The following is a 22,328-nucleotide window of genomic DNA, read 5'->3' as shown; positions in this document are numbered from 1 at the left end:
TACTAGTTGTTGTTACTCCGAGGTTAATATGGCTAAATTTCCGTTCTCATGATAATAAAGGATATGGTCTTTCATTTAAAATACAGACACGTGCTAGCAATGTACACTCATCTATGGACCTCTGTTAGACAACATATATGTATACAGCAATGCTGTCCACAAAGGTTGAACTCCTCAAACAGTCCACACTTTTTATTGTATCACAAAGGCGATTCAAGAATTTCATGAGAGCGTGACAGTTTACTGTACATGAAGTTACATGATATATGTTTGTTTACAGCAAATTCTGCATGCTATTACTGAACCTGAGATCTTTTGCGAGGCACGTCTCCGAAAGCTTGTGCACTATAGAAAGTTTGTCTGATGTACAAGTACATGGCTCTATTATATTCTTGGCTTATTATTACAAAGTTTTACTTGTAATATTTACACAATTTATTTATATGCATAATTTTATTCTTATGTTAGACATGTTAATACGGCTACAATCAAATTGAGCATTGTCATGCTCTTTTCGCTGAAAAACAACTTAAAAAATATATATAATTAGTAGGTACTAACTAATATAACTAATATGATTTATCATCATGTGATTGAATATTATTTTATCTCTAATTTATAATTACTTAATCACATGATAACAAATCAATTTATTTGTATCTATTAATACTTTCTTCATGATTTATCATTGAAATAAAAAAAATGCAACATGTATTAGAGCAATGCCACATATACAAACAAATTTTTAAAAATTTGCTATACAAATTGATATAACAATATGTGATTAAATAATTTTAAAATAAGAAAAATTATATAATCATATCATCTAATCATATATTGTCATATCAGTTTATATAAATAAGTCAATAAAATTTAATTTGTACATGTATTTTTTATTCTATGCATTATACGTTTTTTAGTCTAATAAAATTATATACATCTAATTTTGAGTATTTAATTAGATATCCAAGCAATATGTCATCATATGATTAGATGAGTTTAAATTAAGAATAAAGTAAAATCTTATCTTATGTGATACATAATTTGAATATTCAATTAGGTATTTAAAATTGGGTGCACAAAATATTGTTTTTTCATATCACAAAATCAATGTTTTATTGAATATATTTTTTAACATTTTTAAATAGATAGTTATGTTTGTAAGTATGTATGAATGAATGATACTAGATAGGTTTAATCGTTATGATCAAAATCATAAATAAATCATGCTGAAAAAATGAACGTTGTGACAAATTTTCGTTTAAAAAATAAAATAAAATACATTTCTTTATCTGTATCTTTATATATAGTAATTCAAAGTTCATTTACTTTTCGAATTAAAGATTCCCAAGCTTGTTAAGTTGCCTTTCAAGCAATTTTTTCCCATATTAATTGTTGAATGTCAGATTTCATATTTGGAGACAGTCTGGATTATGATAAAAAGAAGAAATTATCGACAAAATTTACTCAAAAAATTGTTACAAATGATTTATTGGAGGTAATTAAACACATGAAAGCCAAATAATTATGAATAGCAACTTGTATTATATATATATGGTTATGTTGATACCGCAAAATAGAGCTAACTATGTTGTTGGATTGAATCAGATTCACTGGTCGAAAATTTTGAATTGAACCAACCGGGAGCTGAGTGGTTAAAAATAATTCGAATTTCCCCAATTTTCTCCGGCCATACAAACCTTGCGTTTTACTTGTTATTGGTTCAGCCCCCAGGTCGTGTGAGAAGCCAGTCGACGATCATTACTTACCGAAATCGATCAAGAACAAGATAGATTACTGTAGATGGCATGGTATCACTCGCTTGTTTTTTGTCAGAAAAAATTAATAATTAAATGATATTCATACTTTTAAAATCTATAAACCTTTTTAATAATAATAGTTGATAGGTGAGTATTTAGATTTTTAAAATTAATAAATATAATTACAAAAAAAGAACTATAACAAAAGGAATATTAGTAGTTAAAAATTTATTTTCCGCCGTTAATTATAACTTCTGTCACTAAAAATATTAAAGATTGAAATAAAAATCTCATTTTTAATATAAATAACAAGAGAGGTAAGTTATGTCGTTAAAAATAATAATTCAATGATGAATATTTTCGTTATTATAATAATATTTATCCATCACTATACATTATATTAATGATGGATATCCCGTTGTTATAATAACATTTATCAGTCACTAAACATAATATCAATGATAGATATCTTCATCGTCATAATAATATTGATCTGTCATTATATATAATATCAATAATGAATATCTCTACTGTTATAACAATATTTACCACCATCAAACAAATATTAATGATGACTATCCTCATCATTATAATAATATTGATAATTAAAATTTTATTTTCAAAATATGATTATTGACATTGATTATATTCTAATCACAATTATCTCAAAGTCTCCATATGATTCACAAATATAAAAAATAAAAAAATTTTAAATTTTAAATTTTCTATTATGATAATCTCTCTATAATCAAAATTAAAAAATTGTTATAAGTAATACAAGTATCAATGTATCATGTACAATCAAGCATAAAGAAAAATGACCATGAAATTGTGGCACCGTAACAAATACCATCATTCAATCAACTGCAATTGTTTAGCACCTCATCAGCCTGAGGAAGGATAGCAACAGAGACAGTACTGCTATGAACTCGTCCAGACTTCTCCGTCACAAGAGCACACTGCAAATGATAACTGTTTGTAATTTCTGCTACGATACCATATATTGCAAGTCGAATGACCATTCTGACAAGTAAATGACCAAAACAGCCAACATTTTGTAATGAATTCACTGAGCTCTAAGCTGAAGACTATGTCACATCCTAAAATCATATCGTTGAAATATATCCCAAGCATGTGGTACCGCGGGGAGTTGAAACCTGGGGCTAACTGCTAATATAATGGTATATCTTTGCCTTGCATACACCAGGAAAGACTCAGACTAAATTGTGTTAAATTTTAAAATCCTGCAAGAACAACGAGTTCTACATAGAAGCTGGGAGTCTAGAATCCATAAATGTGGAAATAAGTTGCTTAATTATTTCATAGTCTCCCAAATGAAAGGAGAAAAGGGAAACCACTAAACACATACAAATGATAACTGAGGAAAGCGAAAGTCATATTCTTAGGTTTGATGTCTTTAGTTTGAAGTCCAAATAAGACTATACCACTAAAGTTTAGGATTCTATAGTTTTATGTTATAATAGCATCAAGAATAATAGTTGGCTTTCTATGTCACAATCTACCCACATCTGAAGACTTGCATAACACCATATTATATCCTAGATGATAACATGTTATCTCATATCTTAAAACTCCCGCAAGGACTCCTCAAAGCCATGCAGCATGTGTATTATGTTCCCATATAAAGAAAGAATGAACAAGACGTAGATCTATTTATAAGTAAAATATTAAATTATATTTAAAAAATTTTAGATTAATATAGCACATGATACCAGAACTAGAGGCACAAATCTCAGAGTGTATCCCTGCTCAGCAAGTTCTTGAAGGAGCAGACCATTGCCAGTACCAACACCAAGTATACTCCAGCTAGACAAGTACTTGCCAAAATATTACCACTGCAGTTGAGGACATAGACAGCAAGGCACCAACAAATACCCCTTCTGAAGCCTTACCACCAAACAACCGCAAAACGCAAATAGATGTATTCATCAAAAACTGAAAGCATAATATCAATAAACATAGTAGTAGCAAACATAATAGAAAGAGATGTGCATGCAACATTATAAATCAGTATACATGCCGACATGAAAATCAAATCAATGGGTCTAGAACTCTCTGAAGAAACCACATCTAAACGTTGAGAATTAAAAAATAGTTTCTCAATCAATGATTCATCACCACTAATGTGCCTCTCCCACTAATATGCCTCCGAAGAAGTAAGTTAATGTACAATATATTTCTACACATCACATGGTTGCTAATCCTTCAACCAAACCAATTCCAAAAGACATATCTTGCACATGTTAAATCTCATGGGTTGTGTAAATTATGATAGATGAATTGTTGAGCGCATATTATACTTGTAACACAACTTTGAAAACCATGGAATCTATCTTTATTTTATTGCATGTTTGAATTTTTGGTATTTCACTGTATACACATTATTTTATTTAAACGCTCAACAAGATTATAATGTCATACAAGTTATAGATTTGCTTACTCACACGAGGAATCATCTTTAACATTAAGAGAGTGTACAAAGATGCAACATATTTCTCGAGAAAAGTGTCATTGAGAGAGTGTGTAAAGAGAAAAGAAATGTTTCTTGAGAAAAAAATTATTAAAGTAAAAATGTTGTCTTCATGATTAATCAAGATGAGATTATGAATAGATCATTTTAATAATGACTGGTTTAGATTTTTCACGTCCAAATAACTTGTAAATGTCATATGTGAGTTGTTAATAAATAAAAATATCAACAAGCTTGGAAAGATGTTTAAGAACTCAGATTAGGTGCTAGACATAACGACTGAACCAAGAACTATACAGTATTGATGTAATGACATTTATGGAAGATACACACTGTAGCACATTTTTCATATCATGTATGCATAAGACAACCAATTGAAGTAGTGAGAGGATAAACTCTGCTCCATCACTGTGAGATTTTATGAGAATTATCCCATCTTGATACCCTTAGACTCTTTATTGTTATTTAATATTTACTCTTAGTGTTTGTTATCTTAACTTGACACTTATGGCTACACACGTTCGGTCTATAGAGCATGACTAAAAAAACAACTAAATTTAAATTAAGAATTTCGAGTTAAAGAGGAAGACTTACATATTACATGTATCCATTGGTTAACTAATCTTGTCAATCATATGAGAGGTTTAACTTGACATAGATACATAAAAATAATAACACAATAATAATTGAGAGATTAAAGAGTGCTAATGTTATCAAATAAGTTCGGGATACAATGAGACTAATGTTTTATTTTATTTTATTCGGACTGAAATAACTACGTTATTTCTAATAGATGTATAGTGAATTAGCTCCCAAGTGCAAGTTACTTGTAAGGTCATATGATACATTTGTAAGTATGAAATGTACTATTACATGAGATTTTTGTGTATAAGTTTTTAGTTCGAATCACTCATCATATGTGAGTGGGAGATATTGGGTTTGATCCACCCATGATGGGTTAACCTAACCCTTGCACAAAACAACATAGATTTATGATACTACCTATGGCAGTTAAAGGCACAATTACTACACTGCCCATGGCTATTTTGGAAGCAGGTATCTTTATTTATAAATAGACAAAAATTGTCACATAACTGGCTGACAAAGCAAAATACACAAACCAAAAACACTCTACTCCCTCTCCTTTGTTTTTTTCTCTATACTCCAATAATACAAAAAACCACACAAAAAGCACAGTATAAGAAATAGCAAAGAGTGTTGTGAAAATAATTACAAAAGGCTCAAATGATCAACAAAATTGGGGATATTAATTAAAATAGGCAAGAGGATTCCCGCCTAAACCTTTTTCGGCAACAATTACTCTGTTTTACCTTTTTAAGCAAATCATCTTTTTCATTCCAAAAATATCCCTAAGCTAATTTTTCAAATGCAACGCTTGCCTTTCGCCGATTAATTCATTCCTATCACAGAAATCATTAATATTAGATTAAGATTAAATTACCTGAAATAAATTAAATTTATAAATTAAATTTTATTTTTATAAAATAATTGAAGTGAATTTGGATATTTATAAAATAATATATTTTATAAAATAATCTATTAAATAATATATATTTATAAAATAATCTATTTTTATAAAATATATTAAATTTTATTTTTATAAAAACAGGTTGCAATGAATTTGGTAAAGGGTGCGTGAATTTGGTAAGGGGTGCGGGTGCGTGCGTGGAGGGTGCGACAATTTCTGAAAAGGTGTGACAATTGCTGGAAGGGTGCGTGGAAGGTGTGGCAATTTCTGAAAGGGTGTGACAATTGTTGAAAGGGTGTGTAGAGGGTGCGACAATTTTTGAAAGGGTGCGTGGAAGGGTGCGGCAATTTTCTGAAAGGTGCAGGAATTATAAAAGGGGTGCATGAAAATAATAAACACAAAACGAGTGTATAAAAATACAAACAGGTGCGTGACAATGTGAAAGGGTGAGTGAAAATACAAAATGAGTGCGTAAAAATACAAACGGGTGCGTGAAAATACAAAACGGGTGCGTAAAAATACAAACAGGTGCGTGAAAATACAAAACAGGTGCCTGAAAGGGTGCGGCAAGCATTGCGGGTGCTTGGAAGGGTGCGTGGAGGGTGCGGCAATTTTCTGAAAGGTGCAGGAATTATAAAAGGGGTGCGTGAAAATAATAAACACAAAACGGGTATGTAAAAATACAAACGGGTGCCTGATAATGTGAAGGGGTGAGTGAAAATACAAAATGAGTGCGTAAAAATACAAACGGGTGTGTGAAATTGTGAAGGGGTGCGTGAAAATACAAAACGGATGCGTAAAAATATAAACGAGTACGTGAAATTGTGAAGGGGTGCGTGAAAATATAAACGAGTGCGGGAAAAACAAAAGAGGTGCGGGAAAATTATAAAAAAGGTACAGGAGAATTATAATATATATTATATTTTATTAATATATATTATATTTTTATTATATTAATATAATATATTTATAATATAAATATATTATATTTATAATATATATTAATATAATATATATATATAGTATAAATATAACAGCTAGGTGATGAACCCATTGTAAAAGGGTGCGGGAGGAGAAATTTCTCCCACACCCCTTTTTATAACCCCGCACCCTTTTATAAATTATAAAGGGGTGCAGGGATAAACTGGTGTGTGCGCGCTGCGTGCGGGTGCGGGGGTACCAGCGCGCATGTGCCTGCACGCACGCAGCGCCAGAGCGCGCGCACCCGCCCGCACGCACACGCACCCCTTACCAAAGTCCCGCACCCTTTACCAAATTCCCGCCCCCGCATCCACAACTTTGTTATATTATATAAATATTATATATTAATATGATATATTAATATATAATATATTATATTAATATTATTTTATAAAATATTAATTTGTTTTTAATTTATAAATATTACAGTAGTTTAATCTTAATATTTTTCGTGAAAGGAAAGCAAATAATCGGGGAAATGCTATGATAAAGTGAGAAATTAGACAAAGGATATTTTTGGAATGAAAACAACGGTTTACTTAAAAAGGTAAAATGTAAAAATTGTTGCCGAAAAAAGTTTAAGCGGAAATGCGATTGCCTATTTTAATTAATATCCCACAAAATTGGCATTATTAGCGAATACGCATAGAATACAAATTGGGTATGCATAATTTTGATCTTGTAATTTGAGTCCAACAAGATATTTTGGATTATGATAAAAGAAGGAATTATTCAAAAAAATAACAAAATAATTATTTATAGCAACTTGCTTTTAATATAATTATATTCTTATTTATTAATTTTTAAAGATAAAAATAATCTCATTTTTAATTAATATAACAAAAAAATATATAAAATATTTTAGAATAAGTATTCACAATGTTATTTAAGTGAAATAATTTAATAGTATTTTTTTATTACCTCTAACCAAATACAATAATTATTTATATTTATCAAATTTTATCAAAAATAATAATTATTTATACCCAAGTAATCTTTTAAATAATCTATCTTTAAAATAATATTTTAATTTTAATAATAAAATATTACCCAAATTTAACGCAGGCTTTTTGTCAAGCCAAGTCACTATGAACATGTGAGACCGGATAAACCCGTTGCACCTCTTCTTCAGATGCCTAGTTGATATTGACCGGTGTTATTAAAATCGGACTAGACTAGCTGGTTTAATCACGAACCAACTCTTGGTCTGGTCTAATTTGCTTAAAAAAAATCTGGTTTTTGTTTTTTATATATATTTATAAAAAAAATAAAAAATCAAAGTGATAATGAATAACATTAAATAAGTATGGTTGGCTAATTGGTTGAAAATTAAATAATCGTCATTAAAAAATAACAAATATTAATTAGAGAGAGAAGAGTTATTGAGAATAAACAAATATTAATTAGATAAAATGATTAAATTGAATTGATTTTAGTAGGTTAAAATAAATTAATTATTTATACCTGAGTTTTTAATAAGAGAAACTAGATGAATGATATTAGAGCATTTTGTTTAAATACATATTATTTATATTTAAAAAATGTGATAAATATTTGATAGTATTAAAAAACATATTATAATTTAAAAATTGATTAAACTAATCAAATCATAAATCAATAAGATAACTAATTTAATTATCGATCCAATTTTAAAAATATTGATATTGATTGTAAAAAACAATTTCCGCCTCTTTCCATTTTAAAAGGCTAGAAGCCATTTTCAAAGAAGGTGCATTTACTTTACGTGCACATGTTATTCCAAGATAATTGCCCTCCAATTGTATATCTAATTCTGCGTGAGATATTTTTGTCTGAAAAAAAATATATTATATGTATAAATAATATGTTATAATATAATTAAATAGTTTTAAATTTAAGATAAAATAATATTTTATTATTTATTATACATATTATTTATCTATATAGTTTTATTATTAAAAGAACTAAAATTTTAATTATTATATTATCATCTTAATAAAATATCATAAACATTTACTAAAATTCTAAAATTTTTTAAATATACTCATATCATGTCATTAATTCTTAAAAAATATGTATATATTCATATCGATAATATGTACTATATCATATATAATATATTCAGTACATCACATCAAAATTTAATATACTTTAAAAACCTTTTTTTGGATCTAAATATAAAACATAATTAATTCTCAAAACAAAATTGCTCAATATTATTTAGGTTAGGGTTTTTAAATTTGTACTTTGATTATATGGTAAATTTTTTGTGTTTTGGATGAATTTATTGTTGCTTTGGGTTTAGTACTATTTTTGAACAATTAATTTAATTTTTGGAGATTAAAATTAGTTATAAACAGTGCCTCGTGCGAACAGTGAACCTCAGGCTGCACTGTTTCCAAGGAAGTTACTGTTCACTCGTGCGAACAGTAAACTCACGGAGCATTATTTTTTGAATTTCACTCACTAATATCATTAAACTAATACTTGCGTGAACAGTACTCTCATTGACACTGCTGGGTGCGTGAACAGTGACTCACGAGCACTGTTCCACAAAATCAATTGCCAATAATAAGATATTTATACGAGTTTAAATATAAAATATAGTTTATTCTAAAAACAAAATTGTTCAATATTATTTAGGTTAAGGTTTTTAAATTTGTACTATTAATTATATGGTAAATTTTTTTGTGTTTTAGATGAATTTATTGTTGCTTTGGATATTATTTTTTTTGGAAAATTAATTTAATTTTTGGAGAATAAAATTGGCAATAAACAGTGCATCGTGTGAACAGTGACCTCACTTGGTATCGTCCCGCGAAATTAATTGTTATTATATATAATATTTTTGACAGACGTTAGTTATCTATACGGTGGACGGCGCTACGTGTCGCTGTGGGACAATTAAGTTATTATATATAATATCTCAGCTCCCACTTTTCTTTTCGTTATTATATTTAATATCTCAGCTCCGTTGGCTTTTCTTTTCTTTTCTTTTCTTTTCTTTTTCTTGCCAACCAAGTTAGGACAAAAGTGCTATTTTACTAGATTCTGATTTTGCTTAACATTTATGCTGAATATTCGTTAAATGATAATAAAAAGTACCTCCTGTTGTAAATGCAGTAGAAATCAAACAAGGATTGAAATATAAAGATTGAGATTTAGCGAGGAGTAGAATAAAATCTTTCAAAACTTCATTTACCTTCTAAGGAATTAGGAGGATTGTGAATAAAGTTAAAGACTCAGGTTGTGTATTTCTTTATTGGAATTCAAATTCTACCAATACTTTATTGGAATTCAAATTCCACAAATAATACCAAAATACAATGATGAAAAGTTGGCCATGATGATCTTAATCTGGCCTATATTTTTGCTTTAATTAGGGTTTTAGTTAAACTTTTAGAGTTAATATATTCCGTACAGCCATGGCATTTTCCGTTGGGGTTTACCGTTTACTTTTACTTATTCTGCTCTGATTCACAAGAAGTTGCAAATGGAATCATATAATGTATCACTCCACGCAGAAATCCATTCAATGAACAACATACATAACAATTATTTATGTCAATCAGCCATATGCAGGACACTGTTTACATACATAACAGATAAAAGATTGCAGCAATAACTATTTGCTTTCACAGGAAGGTCTGAGTCTCACTCCATATCGCATTCGGAGCAAGTGACGTAGTCCCAACAGTGGTTCAAGCAATTCTCCGTACGAACCAGGCACATCCACCGTTTCATCCTCATTCAAGACAAAAACAAAATTAAACTATCAGTCATAAATATATTAACAAATTTTAAAGAAATAGTAAGTGAAAAGAGCCATCAAGCGCTTAATTACCATCCACCATCACGATTAGGACCAGGTGCTGTTGGTCCTCCAGGGGGCATAGGAGCTTCCACAGACAGGTGCTCAGGCAGTGCTGGAACCGAGGGAGTCGGTGCTGGTGAACTCCCTGCCATCGAAGCCTCAACATACAAACTTGGCGGCTTCTCAAGCTGCGGTGGGGTGAGGAGAGGTGGTTCAACGGGCAAACTTTGAGACTGCTGAGGCGGTGGTGGAGTCGCTGCCATCAGAGATTGAACAGACCAACTTTCCGGCTGTTGAGGCTGTGGGGAACTAGGGGAGGTGTTACTGCTCTCGGAGAGAAGAATCGAGAACAGAGAAGAAAGCAGAGAGAAATGTGTTGTACTGGAAGTCAGCATACACTTTTTTATACAGTGATGAAACCGCAATTGACGCAGCAGTTCATCTCCGGTTACATTTAACCAAAGTTATCGTAACATTGCTTGTGGGGTAGCCGCGACTAGGGCTATAAGCCTAGAACAAGCAAAGTTAGCATCTGCTGAGGAAGACGACAAGACGAAGAGGGAGAAAATGAGGTCGGTGTGTGTACAATATGAAAACAAAAAAAATAAAAACACATCTTATTTGGATTTATCTAATTATATTCAGTAAATTAAATTTTAAATTTAATGATTAATTTTAAAATTATTAAATTAAATAAATCAAAATTTTAATTTTAATAAATTATCCAAAAAGATTTAATCAATATTCTCTCGTAAATAACGAGGGAAGTCTCATTAGTCAAAATTTCTCTGATAGTATAATTTTTGGTGGTTTAGTAAAGTAATCTTTTTAAGACGATGCAATTCCACTTCTTTTCCTTTACATTATGTAAGTTTCTTTAATATATTCTGATTGTTAAAAATATATAAATTTTCTTTTGTCGTTGTACTAAAATATTACACTTTAGACAAGTTTTCCCTTTAAATTTTTTAATTCCAAACCCGATGTACATATTAAAAGCAATTTTCTCTCCACTTAAAAGCAAAAAACAATTTCCTTACCTACTGTTCTGCAAAAGCATCATAATAATTGAATCACGATTTTAAAATTAAATTAATAACAAATCAATAAAAATTTTAAAGAATAAGTCAAAGTTTTTTATACTTTTTATTATATTTTTTTACTTTAATTTCATATCATTAATGGTTTTAAAACATAAATTACTGAAAGACTAAAATTACCTTATTAAACAAAATAAATAATGCAATAAAATAAATAAATAGAAATATACTGTTATTTATTAAATATCTAACTTTACAATAAAAAATAAATTCAATTTAGTCACTCAGTTTTAAGTTTAACTTGCCCAATTTATTACCATATAAAATTTAATATACTGTAAAATACATATAATTTTTTAATTTATATTGTATATGATCCAATGCTAATTAATATGAAAAGGATAAACATTTTCCCTGCACTTAAATAAAACTGAATTTTATATTCCCTTTAAATAAAACAGACTACTTTCATGAATATGCAAAGTTTTTGGAGCCTGTGTTGCATATACGCTTGCTTTAATTTGAATTATAGTGAGAAGGGAAGAAACAATAAGCGAAAACTGTTATAAGTACTTTTTTTTTTAAATGATTTTAGTAATAAATTATTTATGGTATTGTTAATGAGGGAAAAGTAATTATTAAAAATATCTTTCCTGTCATTAAATAGTTTTAATGATGAAAAAAATTTTGTCATCATTTGTTGTTAAAGTTTTCCTTGTAGATGTGAATTTTATGTCATATGTGTGACTAGGGCTACAAAAGAACCAAGTATTGTCTTTTAAAAAAAATTAAAAAGATATATAAATAGGAGACACCAATGGGTATAAAGAATTTAATTTATCGTAATGTGATTGAACGTTATTTTAAATTATAATTTAAAATCACTTAATTATATTATAATAATTTCAATTGTTTGTACCCATTAATACTTTTTACCTAAAATATTATTGGAAATAAAATATGCAATATGTAGTTTTTATTGTATGTATTCTACGTTTTTCAATCATAAAACCAGGAAATATTAATAAAAATAAGCACAAGAATTATTGGTTAAACCTTTTTAGGTAGACTTATAATAAATTTATCTTTTTAAGCAAAATTATTTTTTATTTCAATAATACCCCTCTTTACTAATTACTTTTTTTCTTGGTAAGGTTTTTCGTCAACAGCTATTTTTCCAAAACATACTCTGCACACTTTGAGAGTTATATGATACTCATCTAAGGGTTGAACGATATAAGGTGTCAAGTACATTGTTTAATCACAAATTCTCTGAGAGAGGACAAGTTGGCCCTCATGTGGTCAAGATGATTGGCTACATTGAACAATTGGCGAGTTTGGGCTTCATCATGGATAATAAGCTTGTCATTGACCTGGTGTTGAAATCTCTCTCTAAATCGTGAGTTAATTTCATTATGAATTTTAACATGAATGAAAAGGAGAAAACCTTTGAAGAGTTGTTGTATATGCTCAAGCATGTTGAACAAGAAGTACGAAAAGTAGTTTTGACTAATATACTTGTGGTTGAAGCCTAAGCATCAAAAGTCAAGGCCAAGCCAAGGCTAAGCTAGAGGTCGTGATGTTTTACTAAAGGTCAATCTTGGTCTATGTTTGAATTTGGTTAAAATCTAAACACTACCGATTTGATAGAGAGCTTATAGATCACACGAATATAGGGTTTGATTCAAACTTAGAGGCGAAGATTATTCAATGATAATCCTAATGTTTAAGGGGAAAGAGAGAGAGAGAAATCTTAAAAATACTAGGTTTGCCCATTCGGGTTGTAGAATCTAATTGACCACACTTTGACCAAGGTGGTTGCACTATGGGAAATAAAAGGCATGGCACGGCTGGACAAAACATTGTCTACCTATGTAAGCCTTAAAGCAATGTCGGGCGGTACACTTGTGGTGCTGCTTGTGCAAGGATTGAAACATGTCAGTTGTGCATGTTTACATGCTAGCCATGCATGTGAGTGTTGGAGGTGTTGAGCTTGGTTCAAATTCTTGTTGAGCTCAGACACTTGCACATATATATTAAGCTTGCATTAAAATTTGAAAAAAATAAAGAAATACACACACTTACATAAAACCCTAGCCGCAAGTTTTCTAGTTTTTATTTCATTCTCTCGTGAACACATAATATACGACACTATTTATTTGAAATCACAATTCAAAATATTCTTCACTTAAGCGTTGGCCAATTATACAAAGTAAGCAATAATAATTTTTTATTAGCATTTTACCCATTAGGATTTGCACTGTGAAAACATTAATTAACATAAATTCTGTTATAATATGACAGAATAACCTTTTTTTTTTTAAGAATAAAAAACTTTTTTCCACCTCAGGTTTAGTATAAAGAAAAACTTATACTCTTAAGATTTTGAAAACTTAAATATTTATCTATCATAAAATTTTTGTTAAAATTTGTTGTTAATTATAAAGATAAAATCATCATTAAATAATAATATTAAAACACTAAAATTTTATCTTATTCTTTCACTTAGTTTAAAAAACTAAAATTTTATTTCATTTTTTTTCTAAATCTAAATTTGAATAGATGAAAATGTGATAGATTTTTGTAGTTCAAAGCCAATTCGATGAAACTTCTTTGTCTTCAAGCTTCGTCCACCTTCGTTTGATGTCATTGGTGGTAGCTGAGGAAGATGTACAAAAGTCTATCAACATCGGAACAAATTAGCAAACATTATCACCATCACTAGAGTTTGCAACAAACTCTAAGAATTTGAAAGAAAAAAATTATCTTTTAAAATTGAAACTGAAGTGAAATAAGAGTTTTCAAAACTTAGAAAAAGAAATTAAGATAAAATTATGTATTTTTTAATGTTATTAGTAAAATGATAATTTTATTTTTAATTTTAATAAAAATTTAATAATAATTAATTTATAAATAAGTATTTAAATTTTTTAAATTTCGCCCATATATATTTGTGTTTATATTATAATTTGGGTAAAAAAATAGTGTATTGGCCTTTATTTAATAATAAATAAAATAATATTTATTTTATTTTAACGAATACCTCTGTGATTTACGCCTTATGCCCAATCTGAATAGAGCCATCACTGGCCACGAATTTGATCGCGCCAATCTGCCTTGTAGGTTATGGATTTGACAGTTGGAATTAAAAATGACCGAAGGGAAAATTAAAGCAAGTGGAAGACAGGAGTGGGTCCATCCAGTCTAAGACAGTGAACCACGCAGGAAGTGCGCCCGCCAATGCACCCGCCAATGCACCCGCCAATGTTAACCAACGTAACTACATTGTGTGGTTTGGATTGAATTATTTAAAAATTATAATTTAATTTAATTTATAAAATTATTTAATTTAAATTTATTTTTAAAAAATTTAAACTAGAATATAGATATCTTTTAAAATGGATCAAACTATAAATTATATTTTTTAATATATAAAAAAATATATTATGTTTAAAAAAATTTTAATAAGTAATTAAATGTACAATTTTTTCATATTTTGTTTGTCATTTTATTTATATAGATTTCATATTTATTTTACATATTTATATTATATTTTAAAAAATTATAATTAAATTAATTTTATTAAATTATATATATATGATTTTCAAAGGTTTAAATTATGATAATCAAATTGTATATTAAAACTCTAATTTTTTATAGTATAATATGTTTTTAAAAAAATGAAATATTAATAAAATAATAAAAAATTATAATTAACATATTATTATTTTAAAAATATCACAAACACTTTTAATATTTAAAAATTTTTAATAAACACCTCTATTGCAATATCATTTTCTCTAAAAAAATGTATTGATTCATAGTAAAAATATGTATTCTATTATAAGATATGTTTACTGTATTATATTAATTTGATACACCTTATGATATTTATGGTTTTTCACTTGTATTGTATTATATCATGTTTCGTAAGATATTAATAATTATAATATAAACCATAATCTAAACCAAACTAAACCGTATTTTTTTATTTTGGTTTGGTTTGAAATGTATAATAATTTAATTTAGTTTGAAAAAATTTCAAATCATTTTTTCAATTTGATTTTAAAAACTCTCAAACTGCACTGTGTATATCCTTACTTAAATGTGGACAATATCTTTCGTAATATCGTGGGATCACACTCAATTTGACATTGTCGACCAGGGAAATCTTGGTGTAATACATAGACAATAATCATTTTAAATTTTACAAATAACTCATAAAACGCTATGAACCCAATCGGGATCGGTTTAAAGTTTCAAAATGAGTCAACTGTCATAGAATCAGCACTTTTTGTAGAAACTGTGGAGAATTTTGTGGATTTGTAATGCATTGTTAATGAATTGTGTAGGGCGAATTACTTTAACGAAAGTAGAAATCCGCACTTTTTGTAGATAGTGTAGTTCGTTTGGTTTGTAGAAATCAGCACTTTCTGTAGAAGGCACTTTTTCTTGTAAATAATGATTTCTGCAAACCAGATGAATTATTTGCAAGAAAAGTGCTTTCTACAAAACGTGCCGATTTCTAAAAACCAAACGAACTACACTTTCTACAAAAAGTTCTGATTGCTACTTTCGTTAAAATAATTCGCCCTACAGTTTCTTGTATGCATCTAAATTGTAATTTTGTATGACCCTATTACTATTAGTAGTCATAGTCGCATATCACAAAATTTTATTTTTATTGGTTTTCTTTTCAAAATAATATATATATATATATATATATATATATATATATATATATATATATATATATATATATATATATGTGTGTGTGTGTGTGTAAGTGCGCATGCGCACGTGTGTGTGTAATTTTTGCCATTCTTTCATTTTCTTCTTTTTTCGTATCTGTTTCAATTTCAGTTTCTTTGTCTTCTCATCTGCATCTCAATTTTTTAACTCCTCCCCCTTTCCTATTGGGTCCTCTAAAAAATGATCATAGATATTAATATGTTACAACATGCATTACAACAAATTTTATAAAAGGTAACAAAAATTTTCATCACAAAAAGTAGAAAAATTCTTCCAAAAAAGTCAATTGAGATGAAAATATAAATTGTCAAAAAGATGCATTAGCAAAGTGTAATGCCTATGGAAAAAGAATTTGTCTTTCATAACTATTCATTATAGATGAAATAGTATTTCTTCATAAAATGATATACATTTTATCTATAAATAAATTAGATTTCATCTCAAATAATTTTATTTAAAATACCATATATAGAGACAATTTTTTTGGTCCTATTTGTCCAGAGAATTTGGGACATATTTTTTGTCCCTTTGAAGTGGGGACAAACCTTTTTGTCCCTATTTGTATGTGAATTGGAGATAAAATTTGTTATTCTAGAGTATATGATGAATGTGAGAAAATTTTTTTTTCTTTGATTGTATAGTGAATTAGAGACAAATTTTTTTATCTTTAATTGAAAAATGAATTAAGGACAAAATTTTTTATCATTGATTTTATGGTGAATTGTGGACCATTTTTTATCCTTAATTGTGTTATAAATCGAGAACAAAAAATTTCGTCATTGATTGTGCATTGAAATAGAGACAAAAATTTTTGTTCTTGCTTGTATGGTGATTTTAGTATTTGCATGTTAGATAAGTATAGAACTAGGGTTGGATTCGAATCAAACCGAATCCAAATATGGTTTAGCTTGTTTTCGGAATGGCAAACATCTAGCTCAACTTGGGCTCACCAAGCTTGGAGAAAGAGTTGTTCGTGTTTAGCTCACTTTGTGACTTAGCAATTCGTGATCAACTCACTCAAGGCTTGTGCTCGCCAAAGATTGAAAAACGAAAAATTGAATATGCAACAAGAAGAAGACTCACAAAGTCATAAATCACAATATTTAGCAAGAAGAAACGACACCAAAAAAATTATCAGTAAAATAAAATTGAAAACCCAAAAAAAGCATCAAGGTTACATATCTTGATGCGAGCGAACAATTGAATTAAAGGAGGCTGGGGTGCAATAGAGTTTTAATGCATGTCAGGCCGATGAGTGAAAAATGTCCCACATAACTAACAAAAGACTCTCGATGCACTAGTCGGCAGAACAAAACGCTTGAGCAACGCCAAAGAAAGTTGAAGCCTTGGAGCAATGTTGGAGCAGCACGAACAGCGAACATCATCAGCATTAGTGATGATTGACGAAGCTTGAACTTGATCATTTGGAATCACGTGGCGGTGACTTTAGTTTTAGGTTTTATTTTTTCAATTGAAACGCGTTGTGAAGAAGAGGTGCAGGCATGCAACAACGCAGCATATTTTTAATATTTAACACGAGGGAGCTGAGCACAACCCATGTTTGGGTTCGGGTTCGGGTTCAGGTTCGTTTTTTGTTTTAACCCCAAGCTCGTAGTTCGTTTTCTGTTTTAACCCCAAGTTTGTGCTTGTGCTCATGCTTGTGTAGGCCAAACTTGTTTCAAACCTAAACAAGCTCACTTCGAATCCAACCTTATACATAACAATTATTATTAGAATGCATATTATACCTTGAAATCGTATCCTTCATGCTTCACATCAAAGTGTATGGATTAAATATGTTAGACAACTCAAAACTCATAACAAGGTCTGCCCAAGTATAATAATAGTTAAAGCACATTAAATTGTTTGAAACTATACTATAACTGAAAATATATATCGAGTGAGTTTCAATAGCTAAAAAAGACATTCCATCAGCTGAGAAGACAAACAATCCCATTTATATATATGATTTATATAGATTGTAATGATATTTTATCTAACTGAAGTAACTATTCCCCAAATGACTTCTTGCCATCTGTCATTATTTTCAATCATCTACCCCATAAAAGCATGTGCAATACTCCAACTAGTGACATTCTGACTAATAACTGCAGTGAAAATCAAGAGAACATAGCCATTTGAATTTACAATTTTAAAATATGCATTCAACCATGAAAACATAAAGGCAAGCTCATAGATTTCTCCATATGATAATATATGTCTTAGGTTTACCAGAATGTGTTTGACCAGAAAACACATTCAAAACTATACAATAATGTACACACCTGTACAGCTAATTTTTTAAGTTTAATGCTGTCAGTTTAATCTCCATCCTCAGCATCAACGCCCATTTCTTTGTCTGACCCATCACCATCATCATCTTCAATATCAGTTTGGAAACCATTCATATCATCATCATCTTCAGCCTCTTCTTCCTTTGCAGAATAAGTCCATGACAGACAAAAATAATGAGTAATTGTTAAAATAACATATAGCATGAGACAGAGGTGACACAAAAGACTGGCAACTTAATGTTTTTGTGCAACTAGGAGATCAAGGGTAGCCCTGAAGAGACGTTCTAAAGCTTCCACGGGCAATTGGTCTGCAGGAAGTGCAAGTAGTGAGGTCAACGTCACTACAAATGATATAAAAAAGTAAGAGCAAGTACAAACATTGCAAACAAATAGACAACAATTGAAATGCTGACCTTCCTAAATAATTCTTTCATACCTCCGCCAGCTGAGCTTGGATAGTATATCATAATGATATGATCATCCCCTTAACAAAAGCACAAAATGAGAGCCATTGCCACATATCCACTCTGGAACAACAAATTTTACTAAATGAGGCATAAGTTATAAATAAATAGCTAGATACCCAAATTCAAAGCAAATATCATATATTAACTCTCTAGTAGCAGTCACTAATCAAATTAAGATGTTAAATAAACCTATAAAACAGAACGAAAAGTTCAATATCCAAATTCAGATTTAAACATCAGGACATAAATTTACAACTGAATGCATCTATGACTTCACAGTCTTCAAGAATTATTGAATTCCAGCAGCTGAAACACAAAAACAAGCAAATCCCAGGCTGCATTTGAGATTTTCAATTTCTTGCTTAATCACATACATTTTTCTTACAAGCTACTGAGCAACAAATTTGCACAGATGAAATCAAATTAAGAAAAAAAGTAAGAATACTAATGATGTCATCAACCTATACATGTATGCTGTGAAGGCACTGTATCACAATAATTAATTGTTCCATTACCTGCCATATAGATACACTATTATTCTTACTCAAATACCAAGAATGACCCAAATGATGAAGCTGCAAGTGAAATCTCACTACATGAAATTGCAACAAGCCATAATTTCAAATTAATGCATTTTATAAAATTCTGAGCATGATTCCAGGAAGATACAAGAGGCATCTGATAAAGGATTCCATCCTATTTACCAGTTAAAATATTAAGGAGAAGCAACATAGAGGCAAAAAGCAAGGGCAAGCCCATTATTAATAGGCTTCACTACAAATGGTTTCCAGAAGCGATTGCTACGAAACTCAGCAAAATTTCTTCCTCAACAAAATAATCCAGCTCCTGATATGGTACTTCATTATTTACAAGGGTGTATCTTGGAACTGGGATTCCAAACATTTCCAATCGCTGAGATCCCAAAAAAACTATTAGCATATATCATTGGATTGTTCAGACAGTGGAAATGTGACAAAATTATACTTAATGTATTAAAGTTGTGTTGTTTTCTTCTTGTAGAAAACTAAGAATGTTCAAGGGCTATCCTCTCACAGCATATGGAAGAAGACCAATACAAAAAGCTTGGTCAACTTAGCATTCAGGTGAAGACACTAGGATTCATAATCAAAGAAATGACACAAACCTTTAAAATGAGGTAGAAAATTGGAATGCAAACCTTGTATACCTTCCTTCGATCAGGGATGAGTTGTTGTGGCTAATACAAGAGTAATAACAAAGAGAAGTATTCATTAGATAACAATCACATGTTAAGTGAAGTTTTAGCTAGAAAGGCCATAATACCAGCAACTTTTATTTAATAAATACTAATCAATGCAGAAACAGATATAAAAGATTGACGCAGCTAAAATAGTTACATCGGATAATAGGCCAAACAAGATTTTATATTAATGTCTGCAATGGATGACAATATATGCTTTTTTTAATAATCAGTTTGCCCCGTAATGCTATAACAATCGTAAAAAAGTCATTGCCTAAACAAGAGTTAAATAACAAATCGAAACATCATTCCATGAAATTCGGTGACAATAAACAAACAAGACTGAAATGAAAAGCAAAAATTACAAAATTATAACAAAAATTCTGTGGCATTTGCGGACTTTCAATCGACTCCTCGATTGATATACAATCAAATCCAGCATAAAAAATCAATAAATAAAATTGAAATTGAATTAATTCAAATTCTAAAATCTGTAACACTAGCAATAATCCGTACATGTAGAACATTCAAGACTATACAATTGACGAATCTAGAAACAAGAATAAACAGGTCGAATAATATGAAATTAAGAAGGAAGGAAAGTTGCAGATAATAAAAGATTAAAAATGATTTTATTAATAGAACGAAATTTATTCGAGTTCGATTTGGTTGCAGAGGCAATGTGAATACCTTCAAGCTTTCTGCAGATGGAGAATTTTTGGGAGATGAATCGAAGCTGGAGAAGACGAGACGAGCAATGTGAAGTTGTGGAAAGATGGCCACATCTCAAATGTTCTAATTCTTAAAATGACAAATTTTCAATTGACTAGATAAAGTTGCCCTCACCCATCGTGTTTTATCTGACTTGAAAGTTGAGAGTGAAGTAAATCCTCAACTTTAAGGATTAAACTTTACCACCCAAACTTTGATGAAAGATCATTTTCCACTTTTAAATTTGACGAGTACTTTTAAATAATCATTTTGGGACGAAATTTCATCCCTAAAAGTAAATTTCGCTTCTGAAAATAGTATTTTGAGATAAAATTAAAATCGTTCCTAAATTGAACAGGCCAAAAGACTTATTCCTACCTAAGGTATAGTAACAACTCAAACTCATACCCATCAACTTTTAAAAATCTAAACACCTACCTAATACCTAATTTCTGTTAAAATATTCCGTTAGAATTAAGAGTAAAATTGTTATTTTATCAAGAATATTAAAAAATTATAATTTTATCTCATTTTTCTCTCTAAATTTTAAAAACTAACAACTTCACCTCTACCTAAACATTTTTAGTTTTAAAAAATGATTATTTTCCCCTACACCTAGGTTTTTCTTTTCTCTCTTTTCTGGTCACCACTTCTTCTCTGACTAGCATTTTCCTCTTCCCACCCTCTTTGTCTGAATAGTTCAACTAGCTGTCGTGCAAGATCATGCCACAAAGATGACAAAGAAACATTGTCTCTTTGTTGGATCTCTCTCTCAAAGAAGAGCTTTGTCTCTTCATCAATGGAGAGGGACAAGGACGAATCATTTGTCCTCATCCCTCTTTGTCGACAATTCTTCCTCGATGGAGAGGTAACGAAGAGAATTCTTCTCTTTGCCGTCTCTTTATTGTCTCTATCGTACAACCTCCCAAGAAGACCGACCGAAATATTTCAACGGTGAGGGTGGGAAGATGAAGCTACCGGGCGGAGATGAAGTGGTGGCCGGAGAGGGGAGAAAAAAAAAACCTAGGTATGGGAGGAAATAGACATTTTTTAAAACTTGAAATATTTAGGCGGGGATGAAGTTGTTAGTTATCAAAATCTGGGAGGGGAATGAGATAAAATTATAATTTTATAATACTTTTAGTAAAATGATGATTTTATCTTTAACTCTAATGAAATATTTTAACAAAAATTGAGTGATGGGTGGGTGTTTGAGTTTTTAAAAATTAACGGGTATAAGTTTGAGTTTTCACTATACTTTGGATGGGAATAAGTCTTTTCACTCAATTGAATATTTGTTATAGTGATACAATACGTATCAGAAAATATGA

The 22,328-nt window shown here is 29.7% G+C and overlaps 1 long non-coding RNA gene across 3 annotated transcripts; it reads right to left on the bottom strand.

Annotated features, from left to right (window-relative positions):
- Nucleotides 1-18,486: 18,486 nt before the first annotated feature.
- LOC123196359 lies at nucleotides 18,487-21,136 on the bottom strand. 3 transcript variants are annotated; one of them, XR_006497691.1, is made up of 4 exons: nucleotides 20,977-21,136; nucleotides 20,245-20,283; nucleotides 19,014-19,127; nucleotides 18,487-18,941 (listed from the first exon to the last, which is right to left on the bottom strand). It is a non-coding gene; the product is annotated as an uncharacterized LOC123196359 (long non-coding RNA). The 3 variants fall into 3 exon arrangements; XR_006497690.1 differs by having other exon boundaries at nucleotides 18,487-18,908; XR_006497689.1 differs by having other exon boundaries at nucleotides 19,037-19,127.
- Nucleotides 21,137-22,328: the final 1,192 nt, after the last annotated feature.

This window comes from Mangifera indica, chromosome 14, assembly GCF_011075055.1.
Source record: "Mangifera indica cultivar Alphonso chromosome 14, CATAS_Mindica_2.1, whole genome shotgun sequence".
In the NCBI taxonomy this organism is placed as follows: domain Eukaryota; kingdom Viridiplantae; phylum Streptophyta; class Magnoliopsida; order Sapindales; family Anacardiaceae; genus Mangifera; species Mangifera indica.
This window is presented reverse-complemented; position numbering and strand designations above follow the sequence as displayed.